This window comes from Hippocampus guttulatus, chromosome 18 (assembly GCF_054856545.1).
Source record: "Hippocampus guttulatus isolate MCC_2025c chromosome 18, RoL_Hgut_1.0, whole genome shotgun sequence".
Classification (NCBI taxonomy): domain Eukaryota; kingdom Metazoa; phylum Chordata; class Actinopteri; order Syngnathiformes; family Syngnathidae; genus Hippocampus; species Hippocampus guttulatus.
Genome location: NC_141278.1, coordinates 810,328 through 823,297, shown reverse-complemented (window position 1 = coordinate 823,297; position 12,970 = coordinate 810,328). Strand labels below are relative to the sequence as shown.

At 46.2% G+C, this 12,970-nt stretch overlaps 1 protein-coding gene across 21 annotated transcripts in view; it reads right to left on the bottom strand.

Moving 5' to 3' along the window:
• adgrb2 (adhesion G protein-coupled receptor B2) overlaps positions 1-12,970 on the bottom strand; it is a 99,827-nt gene that overhangs the window by 74,188 nt on the left and 12,669 nt on the right. The window lies entirely within an intron of this gene.

Genomic DNA, 12,970 nt, shown 5'->3' with positions numbered 1-12,970 from the left:
GCGTAGGTATGTTGTGAAAAGTCAAATACGTAATCTCTTCACCCACGTCGACCGCAACGCGTTACCCCATTGAGATGTATGCTAATGTTTGCAAGGCCGCCGTGTACGCAGCCATGACATTATAAAGAAGGGATTCACTTTCGCTTTGGTGGGATGTGACTGCATGCGCATGTGTGTCACATCGCATTCCATTCAAACACTCAACAGATGCTGACCTTTCCTTTTTTTGCCCCCCCAACAAGACAAAGTTAAGGGTGTGAAGATGCCTGAGCGAGTTTGGTGGCGTTTGCAAGGCCAAGCCTGACACATGCTTGGGTATTGGCTACATTATGTTCCGCTCAAACATTTTATCATCAAATGTATATGGAAAGGGCACCAAGCCCCCCCCCCACCACCCCCCAACACCGCCCCCCCCCCCCCCAGGTTTATTGGCATTTCTCATGACGAGCAAATGAGAGTTTTTCACGTAATACACATTTGACACCCTATGACCAAACCGTAACCTCTGATCGACTTGTTAAACTTGCTCGTGGCACTTTTGAGTGTAAAACTTCACATGATCACCGTCAGTTTTCGCGATATGTGGGGCTGCTCAGGGCGCTATTTGTGACACGCTCCCATTCAAGCTACGACTGCCACAGAGTGACGGCGACCTGAGTTGAATGCCACTACCTCTCGCTCCACACCTGCAAGATGCAAATGGTAAAACATGGTTTTCATCTTTGTTCAAACCTGGACTGGTCGATGCACCAATAAATAGTCCATGAAGTTCTTACAAGGAGACAGACAAATGTTTGCACTCTCGAGACTGAAGATGATGTGGAAAAAAAGTTGTGAAAACGAAACCACAAAGAAACTTGAAAAGCTCAATCCTCATCTTAGGACTTTTCCTTCCCGGCGTGGCCCAGCACCTCTTTTGTAAATCCGAACAGGCTGGCATCGTGCCAAAGTGTGCTGAAACTGTCTTTTCGCGTCTTGATTATGCGCTGGACGGTTTTTCACGGCAAAGACAAACATCAGATGACTCATCTTGTCGCTTTGAGTGTATTAACCAATGAAGACAAGGCTAAAAGGAGACGGAGCGCTGAGCCAGACCCAAAGAGGGGTATTCTTTATTTTGCCCTCCTCCGAGATAACATTAATGTCAAGGTGGAAGAGGGGAAGAAGACATCCAAGCCAATGAATATTTATTGTGCCCACAGTAAAGTGCTGCTTTAGAGTGAAGTGGGACAGAATGGAGCTGAAGACAGCACTTTAGGGCCTGTTCTTGCATGTATGAATATTCATTGTTCATTGTCCCAAAAACTATTTACTTAACGCTTTTGGCTTCTTTTCATCCGTAAAATCTGTGTTGGGTTTACCTATGCATGGCTTGGCACGTCATGTTAACTGGACTTTTCATAGGTCTCGGACAAGATATAGTCTTCATTTGATTTTATGACGTGTGGATATATTACAACTTAAAAATGATCGTGTTTACATTATAAGGCATAATTATTATTCCCGATCGGTCCATTTCTTAGTCGTTCGCTGTATTTTAGTTTAATCTGCATTTGTTGTACAGTAGAATAACTCTGTTTGAAATGAATGAAATGAAAAACAACTCCCCGTTCATAAAATGTTGACATATCATGATGTAACTCTAATTCTCATCGTTGTCGGTAGCGGTGCTCCAGCATAGCATAGCAGAGATGAAAACTTGGAATTTAAAACTTGGATTTAATCAGGCAATTATAGCTTGCAACTCTGCTTTAAGAACAAAGAAGGGATTGATCAAAGACAAATTGAAGTGAGCTAAACCTGTTCCAGATTCTAAATTAGGTGTATCAAAAATACCACTTGAAAGAGAGAAAAAGGTTTACTCTGCAGTCACCCATGCGGCAGTGAGTAGAATGTGCAGTAAGTTATTTACTTGAATGAGACGCAAATCAATCGTGCAATTTTGTCTTCAGGGTGATGGACAGTATCGTAATAAAAACAATGCAAAGCTAATTTCAGTGCTTTATGTGACTACAAACTGCAGGGAAGGGAGGAAAAGTGGTTGGGGGGGGTGAGCTTCTTTGGCAGTTCGACAGCCTCTGCATGTCAAACTGCAACATTTGCCGGTGTCAAGTGCGTGAATGGGGCTGGAGGGGGTGGGGGGGATAAGCGCCCATTACATGAATGTCCATCCATCCATCCATTTTCCGAACCGCTTGATCCTCACTAGGGTCGCGGGGGGTGCTGGAGCCTATCCCAGCCGTCTTCGGGCAGTAGGCGGGGGACACCCTGAATCGGTTGCCAGCCAATCGCAGGGCACACAGAGACAAACAACCATCCGCGCCCACACTCACACCGAGGGACAATTTAGAGCGCCCAATCAGCCTGCCATACATGTTTTTGGAATGTGGGAGGAAACCGGAGCACCCGGAGAAAACCCACGCAGGCCCGGGGAGAACATGCAAACTCCACACAGGGAGGCCGGAGCTGGAATCGAACCCGGTACCTCTGCACTGTGAAGCCGACGTGCTAACCACTGGACTACCGGGCCGCCCATTACATGAATGTATGAAGAGAAAAAAAATAAAAAACAAGACATGACAGGACAGGTTAGGTGAGTGATTTCCACAGCACTGCCGGTTTTTACTTTCTGGCAAAGCACGAGTTTAAATGCTGGAATGACTTGTTGATGTTTTGACTAATTAGTAGCTAACAAGCTAATGCGGCTCACTAATCCAAAGTAACCAGAGACGGGATGTGATTTTTATCCGTCCAGCTGGGAAGCAATCAAACTTCATCAATGCATGTGTGTGTGTGTGTGTGTGTGTGTGTGTGTGTGTGTGTGTGTGTGCGTGTAGTTATTTCGCAATCGCTTCTCTTTCTGTAACATCTCTCGCTCTCCAGCTGCCGGACCTTTTTTTTTTTTTCTTTTCTACGAGCATTGCCAGGCAGGGTATTTATTTCATTCTCTCCTCGTCGTCTCGGTTGCCTCTTCTTGTTTTTGGGGCTGAGGATCAAGAGGAAAGAAGGGAGAGCTGACGCTGCAGCTACCTTCTTGTATTGTCCAATATTGATGCATTAAAGCCACGCAAGGATGGGAGGACGAGTGCTCGCGAGGATGTCGTAGTTGGATTCAAGTTATGACTGGAACGATCGGTTGTTTTTCTTAAGGCAGACATCAGTAGTCTGAAGGTGACTGAAGGCTCTTGGGATAAACTATGGATCGTGTTCTGACGGCGACGCATTCTGCTGGTTGAACATAGTAGACGTACCGTACATCTGCATTTTTATTTGATTTTTTTCAGAAATCGCCATTTTGAGAAATAAGGACAGATGGAAAGTGGATGCGACTCAGCGCAGGCACCGCAACATGTCACTAAGATAGGGAGCCGTCCGATCCGTGGGGCTCATTCACAGCTCACTCTGTTTATATCCGTGCCGTCGGCGGGTCAGATATTGAATCAATAAACGCACAAGCGTCTCGTGCGCATGCCTCGAACCTATTAAGATCTGCCTGGTCAGCAAAAAGTGCTCCGAGACCTTGAAGGCAACATCATTTCAGCAACACGTGTCTGTGTCTGTCCGCGTGATGGCTGTCAGGCGGGAGTTATTTGAGTGGCATTGGAGAGGCACACCGTTCAAAAGCCAGAGTGAGAAGCATCGTTTTTAAAGACAGCTTATGCCCAGCATACCTTTCCGATCAACTATAGATTGCATAATCCTGCACCGGGTTCTCAACAGGTGAGGGCAACGCGCGTTTTCCATCTTTAGTGATGAAAAAGAGAATCAATTTAGTTGTCACTCGAGTCTCGTGGAATTAATAAAATGGGAGACATTGATTGAAGGCCTTTACACCAGGGAGAGGCTGTTCTGGAAAAAGATGGGGGGGGGGGGGGGGGCATCCTCGGGCCTTCGCTCCGGGCTGAAGCTGCACATTCAAAAATGAGCACTTTGGCATTTTTATTAGTTGCCTGACCGATTGCGGTTGTTTAAGACGCTGTAGGCGCTGATCCGCACAAGCGCGCCATTAAAAATGGATGCAGCGCAAAGCCATCTCCGGCCGCTTAACGACGCTTATATCAAATAGATATTGTCCATCGTAATTCGAAAGGCTAACGTCAGCTTGCTACTGTCTTTGAAGGAGATGAGCATGCGTGACAAGACTGCGAAGGGGGAAATTTGTGTAGCGCGAAGCAAAAACCAAGATGGTGTTTTTGCACAAAACGCGGTGACTGCAAAGGATATTAAGATGGAGTGCATAACATCAAACCGCAAGGAAATCATTTTAGAAGCACATGAATTATTGAGCTGATGCAAAGATTGAAGTGGAAAGCGCGGGCGCCACTCGATGAAGATCAGGATTCTGTGATGCTTAAGAACCGGGATCATTAGCAGATCCCTTCCGCGCACTTTGGCCTTTCCATCACTTGGGTCGAGGTGAATATCGATGTCATCAATCTATTCAACTTTCTTCCAATACTTTTGTGGCTCATCTCTGTGCCATCCATCCATCTTCGCCTATCCCAGCTGGCTTCCGGCAGTAGGCAAGTAGGAAAGCGGAGTGCCCCGAGAAAAGCCAGGCGGCTGCGGGGAGAACATGCAAACTGCACACAGGAAGGCCCGAAGCCAGAATCGGACTCGGCGGACGCGCTAAGCAGTCGCGCGCCGTGCCGCCTGCTCTCTGTACTTCAAATTCCAATCGAGCTTTTGGCTGATGAGCGGCTTGTACTTTGTCACATGGCATGCAAATTGATTGACTGATGTCATAGCAGAATGGAATGATGGCAATGTTAAGCACTTAGCAGCAGTTGCCACAGGAGCGTTTGTGGTTGGGGTATCTGAAGGCTTCGGTCTCAATTGAATTGAATTGAAGGTGCCCCGAGTTGCTTCAGCTGTCTTTCATCAGTCCCCCCCCCCCCCCTCACATTTCGTATCAAGCAACCAGCCTGACCGTCATGCTTCTCTCGCTGAGAGGACTGCCGTATTATAATCGGTGGCCGCATATATACTGGACTACAGCCGCCCTTCCTCCTTTTGGACTCCGTTTATGTTCACATGAGCACAAGGTGGAAAAAAACAAAAACAAAAACAACCCACAAACAGCGCTCTCAATTGAAATCTCTCATATCTTGTACATAACACATTCAATCCCCAAGATTAAGATTCCACTAATTAAAATTGACAAATGCTTACGAGATACTAATTGACTGTGGGCGCTTTTTCCCAAAACGCTAATCGCCACGAAGGCTGGATGCGGACCTTTCTCCAAGTCGAGCCATCGAAGCAGAGCGTGAGGAAAGAAAGTCAGCAACGTCAAATCTAATCCAATTACAGACGCGGTGAAAAGGTTCCCCCGTGGACAACAGCGTGCAAACACCAATCCTGATTGCGATGGCAAGCCTTCAAACGACATCGCGCCTCCCGTTGGAGCAGAGCGAAACAAAGCTCGCTCCCGTTGGACTTTCACGAATAGGCTGCGGAGAAAGTTGAGGCGAGGTGGTTCACATCCCAAAGCAGGCCGAGTCATTCGCCGCTTGAGAACGGGAGATGAATCACAAAGTCCAGAATCCAGAGTGAAGCCACATTTTGAGAAAAGCGCTCTGCGGGTCAAAGTCCATTTCTGATTCCGGAGCTTTTAGCACGTCGATTTCAACGGCACGGAGCACTCCTCCCGCTTAAAAGATTGAGCCAACCGCTGAGCAAGGAGAGACGAGTCTTTCGCCATCTGACTGATTGTGGCGTGCAAATTAAATGAGCAAGTGGCGCTTTTGTTCGGATCCGCTCTTTCCGCGTTCAACTTACCGAGTATTTATAACTCTTTGAACAGTCTGAGTATAGAGTGAAAGAGTCCGGACAACTCCGGGAGACCCTGGACAAACGCACCCTGGGGGAGAACAGTCGCTAGTCGCTAGCTTACTTGATTTAATTGCGGAAAGAATTATATTAGCGCCTCGGTCCCTCGGTGTGCAACGGAGCTACCAAGTCGGAAAAGAATCGTCGGCTCAAACAAAATGTGTAAATACTCCCACAGGGATGTGACCGACTCGCACGTATACGCAGCCACGGAATTCAAACACCCGAGGCGCGCTGGCGCAACACGTAGAGCAAAGTGCAAAAGCGCGTCGCGTACGCAGGTGGTTAAAGAAGAAAAGCTCAGGACTTGTGTGAAGTGCAGGAGAACGCAAGTGACAGGTGCCTTCCTCCCCTGCCCTGGCGGGTCTTCTGAAGCGGCCCGCTTGAAAGTTGGTGACGCAAGAACGACAGGGGCGGGGAGGGAAGCGGGATCGTTGCAAGTTCAAAAATCTGTCTGAGCACGTTCAAAAGGAACAGTCGCAGTTGCAGTCGGGCACAAGCGACAGACAAGTCGACGATGAGGCGAGTTCAAGAGGAAAAAAGCGTCACATTCAATATGCCTTGGAGATTCAAGAAAAGTGTGAGGAAGAAGCTTTGAGAAAAGCAAATACAAAGGCCTCTCTTATCAGAGCGGATGCGCATCTCAAGAAATCGTATTAAATGGAAAAAAACGTGAGTTCAAAAGGGAGCTTGATGTTGGATAAACATATTTTAAATCCGCACGCAGCTTTGTTTAAATGCAAAGCCCCTCCTGCCGAAGAAGGAGAAAGCCTTTGAGGGGGAGAGGTCGCCCGCTTTCATGCCAATTTGCCTTTATTAGCAGCCGGGGGAAAAGACGCGGCGAGAAAGAAGAAAGAGGGTGGAGGAGAGAGTTTCTCGGAATTAAAAGGAAGCTATTGATGTCTCTGGCTGGAAGGTCCTCCTTTTCCCCGGCTTCCAAGTTACCATTTTTGCACACTGCACTGCGATAAAATAAATGAGGAGGTTAGGGAGAGGCGAGGAAAAGATGAGAAACAACGTGGCACTCGGGAGAGCACGCCGCGGAGTACGAACCTGGATGCCAAAGGCGCCCCATTCCATTTTCAACAGTTGTAGCGTTTTTGTGTTGCCACCACATTGCGAATTTTTTGCGACCTGGCCAGGCAATATCGATTTCTGCTCAATGGAGAAAAAAAGAATTGATCCGACCGAGTGATTTTTCTTCCCAAATGCGTTGGCTTTCGTCATCCTGCAGTTTCCTATTCCAAACGCCGATGTCGTCGAGAAGCTCGTGGTGGATTTCATGCCCTGGCTCTGCTTTGCTCCTTTCCGATCCTCTCTTGGGCCCGCTTCCTTTCATCTTGATTCGTCCCCTCGGCCCGCACTGGGTGAGACTTGTCAGTTGGAAAAGGCTCTCTGAACACCTCCTATTTCACCCGTCGAAAATGGCTTTTCGAAGCAGCATCTTGACTCAATCGAAAGACCTTGACATCCCCAGGTGGACGGAATTCTCCCCTGGAGGGCCAGTGATATTTAGTTCCCATCATCCCTCACTGCGGCAATTCACTCCCCTTCCTCACAAATGTTTGGATGCCCTTTGGATATTTTGGTGCTTATAAAAAAGATGAAACATGCAAGTGTATTAAAATCTGCAACTTCCCAGGGGTTACGAAATCTCACTTTGCCCCGCCCCCAACCCCCAACCCCGACTCGCATCAGCCGCACATCCACGAACAGGCGCACGTTGCAGGCACATGGAAGTACATCATACCGTAAATTTACCACACCAACGCCCGCCCCGAGCCGTGACATTAATAGCTACGTTAATGCAGCAAAAATTCGAGCGTGTCGGCGGGAAGGCAAACAGACGCTCAAGATCATATACGACTTCCCTCCGAGAGACTACACTCGAAAGTCAATAATCTCCCATGGCATTGGGATCGTGTGGCATATATCTCTCTCTCACACACACACACACAAATGCATACAAGCACATAAAAAGGCATCGTAGTGATTGTTTGTTTCTGCCTCATTCCATAAAAGTTAATTATTATTTTTTGTCTCATCCAAAAGGTGGGAGGATTGAAGCAGAGTGTCGATTGACACAAAGTACAGGTTTACTGTTATGCGCTTTATTTTGGAGTCGGCCAATCCTCCATCAGGCATCTCCAGTTGGTCCAGAATGCCGCCGCTCGCCTCTTGACTGGCACGCGTAAGGGGGAGCGCATAACTGCTGTTCTGGCGTCCCTTCACTGGCTCCCGATACATTGTAGAGTTCTTTTGCAGATCCTATCATTTGGTTTCCAATCTTGACCTTACCTCTCTGAGCTCCGTGCCTCGGGTTTGTGGATCAGACACTATTCGAGATACTGAGAACTAAGCGGAGGCTCAGAGGGGGATGGAGCCCTTTCCGTTGACGCTCCCTCTCTTTGGAATGAACGTTCGGCAAGCTCGCTCGCTCCCCATCTTTAAAACTCGTTTTTATTCTTTGGCTTTTGACTCGGCATGAGACCTGGAGTTGGACTGCCTTTGTGCTTTCTACTGTCTTTGTTGTGAATTTTGTGTTTTGTTGTTTTTTGTTGTTTGAATTATTCTCCGCTCCATGTACGGCGGCGGTGATTTGAAAGTGTTCTGTAAATACAGTTAAGTGGAGTTGAGGTAGTGAAAGCTCAGCAGAACTTTGCGTTCACTAGCGCACAGGTCAAGGAAAGCGAGTGAGTTTTTCGCCTCTCTGAGCTTGCACGCCATAAAACTTGAAACGCATTCTTCATTCTTCAAAAGCGCCGCGGAAAAACTATTGCAAAGTCGGATACTTTGTCTCTCCTCTTCAAACTTCAAAGCAAGACGTCGCAAAAGATGAATACGGTGAACTTTTCCTCTCTGAGAAGAGGAGATGGGAAGTAGCTATCCGGCACAACATTGAGCAGCCATATAGTCAGATCAGTTGCAGTTAAAATGTAGGTAAACACACTGCCTGCGCGTCAATGCAGAGGGCTGCAGGCACTGAAAGCTGAGCCACTTAAGTACCACGTACATTCACTGTAGCGGACGTTACACTTGTGTTCATTCAAACAGTCCCCCGGCAATCCAAGGACCACAACAGCTGTATTGTATTTATTTAAGACTAGGTCTTTTTTTTAATTTCCACCACACAGTCGGGATGGAAAAAAAAGCAGTCTGGCAAATGTGGCCATGCCAAATGTAAAAGGAGTCGTCGGACATATGTTAGAAACTCAGCGCTTTGAGGATCATTTTCATCACCGACGTTCAAATACAGTAGCATCGTAGGCCTACGTGTTCATTAAAACAACAGACATTTTTAAACCACCTTTAACCCTCGTCATCGGCAGCCATGATCGCTTTGTTCCCAGTTTTCAACACTGACATATGCTTGATACACATGCGCCACATTCAGCGGTATCATTCATTTCGCATTACGGCTGATCTGCCCGTCAATGATGGAGAAATGCTCACAATTTGAGTGTGATTAGCAAAACGATCAATGACTCTCACAATCATCGATTTGATGCTGGTTACGAGCCAGATGAGTGGTGAGGTCATAAATTCAGAGCTGCAGATATTCAAATGAGTCCAAAAAAAAAAAAAAGTAAGCAAAAAGTACCTTAAGCTTATTGGCAACCAAAGAAGCGCTTGCTCTCGCTCATTGTCGACTAATGCGCGAGAGAAAAAAAAAAAAAGACCAAAGCAATCCATGAACACCAAAATGTACTTCCTAATGCAGGAGGCGAATATGTAGAATCCGATTACAAGAGCGAGTGGGAGTAAAAAGTGCAAATGTGACCGACACGCTGTATTTATGATACTGTACATTCTTGGCACCATTCCACTCATGGACACATCTTGGCGATGTACCAAAACAAAAAAAAAAAACTATGATGGTCATAGTTGCTTTTGTTTGTTTGCTTTAACTTGAGTATTTTTTGGAAGTTTGAAGGAATTTGGTGCAGCTATTGCACGGCAACAGGTTCCGTCCATATTGGCAAACAATGATGATGGATAGTCCACAAAAATGATCTGCTGAAATGTTGCACAGTCTGTTGCCACTTTTACCAAAGGCTGTGGAAGACCGCGAGTATGCATGCAAACCACTGAAACTCTGTACCGTCATATGGGCTTGTAATATTGCACCATTAAAAAATAAAAATAAAAAATCTTTAAAGCGTTCGTTCCTCACAGCCATAAAGACACAAAAAGGCAAGTGCCGCACCGTATCTCCGACTGCGTTTTCTTATTGTTTAAGGAGCTCAGGACTCTGGGAGGACTGCGCTCGAATTCTCCCTTTTTTTTTTGGTCAATAAAGTAAAGCCTTTATTTTCTCCTCAACCAAAGGTACTGTTCCTAGATACAATTCAGGCGAATGTTATGGGATTGCTATAGATTATTGATCGCCGTCGTCAGTGATGAGTAGACGTTTGACGGAGGGCTGCAGTTTGGCTTTCTCAAATTCACATCGAAAGCAGATTTCTCCATATTCATATACTGCGAAAAGTGAGGGGAATTTAAATCAACCAAAATTGTATATTTTAGGAGGCATCGCCAATACATCAAACCGGAGCGGCCACAAGGCGGCCAAGCGTTTCAAAGTAGATTTAATATACCACCTTTAGATGTGCTCAGATTTAAATTTCATCAGCATCGTTTGGGAGAATTGGGTGTCTCCTGAATGTGGAAATATTTTGGTTTTTCGAGCATTCAAAGGAGAAGCGTAGCCGGATGCTAAGATTGTACAGCCGTAAGCGGCGGACTGGATGAATTAAAACCAAGCCCCAAAGTGTGACCGGTGGCTCGGCATTAAAGACTTAGGAGACTCTGGGCCCGTGGGCAGCGAGCATTCTCCAAGAGGCGAGGGGATTAGTTAGAGGAGGGATTAATGGCGCATCCCTCACTTGAGAGGCTAATCAAATATCTACCCTCTCATCTCGCTCATACCGCCCCGTTTGCTCAGTCAGGACAAGCTGTAAAGTGACATCCACCGACATAGCTTGAATGGGGCTCGGGTTGCTCTGCGCCTAATCGCGGACCCAACCCGGCGCAACCCGTCGTCTGGTATTCGCACGAGCCTGCCGGCATCTGCGTGAAGGGAACTACAAATAGAGGACATTTTACAGAAAAATATTTTCAGAAAATTCAACTCCGCCTTTTTGAAGGTACTAAAGATTTCACTTATCACAGATTCTGATGGCGGTTGGAGTTTGCCGAGACGCCGAACTGCGCCGTCTATTACATCCGCACTCCTTTTAATTCTCGGCTCCGACTTGCTCGGGCGGCGGCTTGCCATTTAGTCATGTGCGCTTTATTGGAGCAAAGGACAATTGATTAAATGACAAACGGCGAGCGGCAATGACGTGGAACACAGCCAAGCGGAGTTCTGACAGAACAATTAGGCTGGGGGACATGTTTGAGAGGACATCCATGAAAATACTGCTTTTGCTTCGCACACGTTAGCTTGCGGGTCCTTCAAAATCGTAGCGTCTGATGCGAATTGCACACGTGATTAAACGGGTTGTGTCTCATCCTTTGATTTTTAATTTGACTCTTTTTGTGCTTTCTACTGCCTTCGATTTTAATGTGTTTTATGGTCTGTTGTTGTCTGAATAATCTTTGCTCATTGTACAGCACTTTGTACGGAACAGCGGTTGTTTTCAAGTGCTCTCGAAATACCGTTGAGTTGAGAGTTGAGGTATTACCAGTATTTGTGTTTGTCGGAAGGCAACATACATCGCGACGAATGAGCACCGCTTTGGTTGGCGTTCGCCATTGGGCGTTCGACTCAATTGAGTGTTCTTACATATGATGAACTGCAGTTTGATGGAATTACGCAATTTTAGCCGCAGTGCCTTTCCATAACCTGATATTGTTACAGAAAAGAAACAGGCCAAAATGTATAGAACCTAAATTGTGTCATTTAAAAACGGCCTCGTGTTAAACATGGTTTGCCGCTCCTTTCCGAGCTTGCTCCTAAGGCAATGCCACAAAAAACACGAAGACCGTGTCTGTTGCAGTAACTGAGCAAAATTAGTTTCTGACAAGACTTGAAACCTTTGAAGGGCTGGCAATTTGCTTGTTAATTCTTTGTGATTCGTTTTCAGGGCCAGTGATCAAACAAGTTATTCAGGTTGGGTTTAGGCTTTGAATTCCTTGAAAAAAAAAAAACATGTTCCCCCCCACCTCCCCGCTAAAAGCACAGCTCTGTAGTCTGAAGATTACAGGAGCTGCTTTGCGCATTAATCCCGCAGTAGCCCTCCATTTATATTTATAATAGACGGCTAAATTGTTGTACATTGGTGGCGATAAGCCCCAGCCTCATCATCGGCTATTATACTCTCACGGAGATCGTCTCTGCCCGAGCCTATGATTGAAGGCACGAGAAGTACGGCGAGATTTGCTGACATTTAGCTCCTTCGTGATGAACAAAGGTAATTAATTAGATCATCTGAAAGAAAAAAAAAACTAAAAAACCGGAGTGGGGTAAAATATTACTCAAGTATGTAGCCTAATGGCTCTAAATGGAGAGTCGGAAATCTATTCTGCACGGTAAATAACTAGCGCTCCCAAACTTCATCTCCGGTACTGCTGAGTGCAGTGCAGACGGAACACGCAAATGGGATCACTTCCAGCAGGGTAGACCAAAACCGTATGTCGGTAAATTAAGAGGGAATTACTATGCAGAAGTGTGCGATATTATTCATCCTTATGTTTTATATGTATGGTTTATTCACAGGTTTCAAAGTCATTTTCGGTGTGGGGAGTTATTGCCCTTTTCGTCGTGACGTCGCTCCAACTTGGCTCTTTGCTGGAGATAAACCAAAGCGCTCTAATACCGGAATTTATATTGGAAAAAAACCAAACTTGTGTGGTAGGCCGGGTCTGCCACTCTGGGCCTTGAGTTCGACATTTGCGCTTTAGCTGATAAGCTTCCAAAATAATCAGCCAGCTCAATTCAACTAAAACACCTTTGGGTTGTTTGTGTGTGTGTGTGTTTTCTAAGAATGTGTCCTGTGCATACTAACATCCTAATCAAGGGACAATTGTATTAATGGAATAGAAAATCGACATCAAGAAGCGCAAAACTAGTCTGAATAGCAAGCAGGCCAAATGTGACCAATGTACTAAACCCACCGAGGTGATTCGCTAGCCA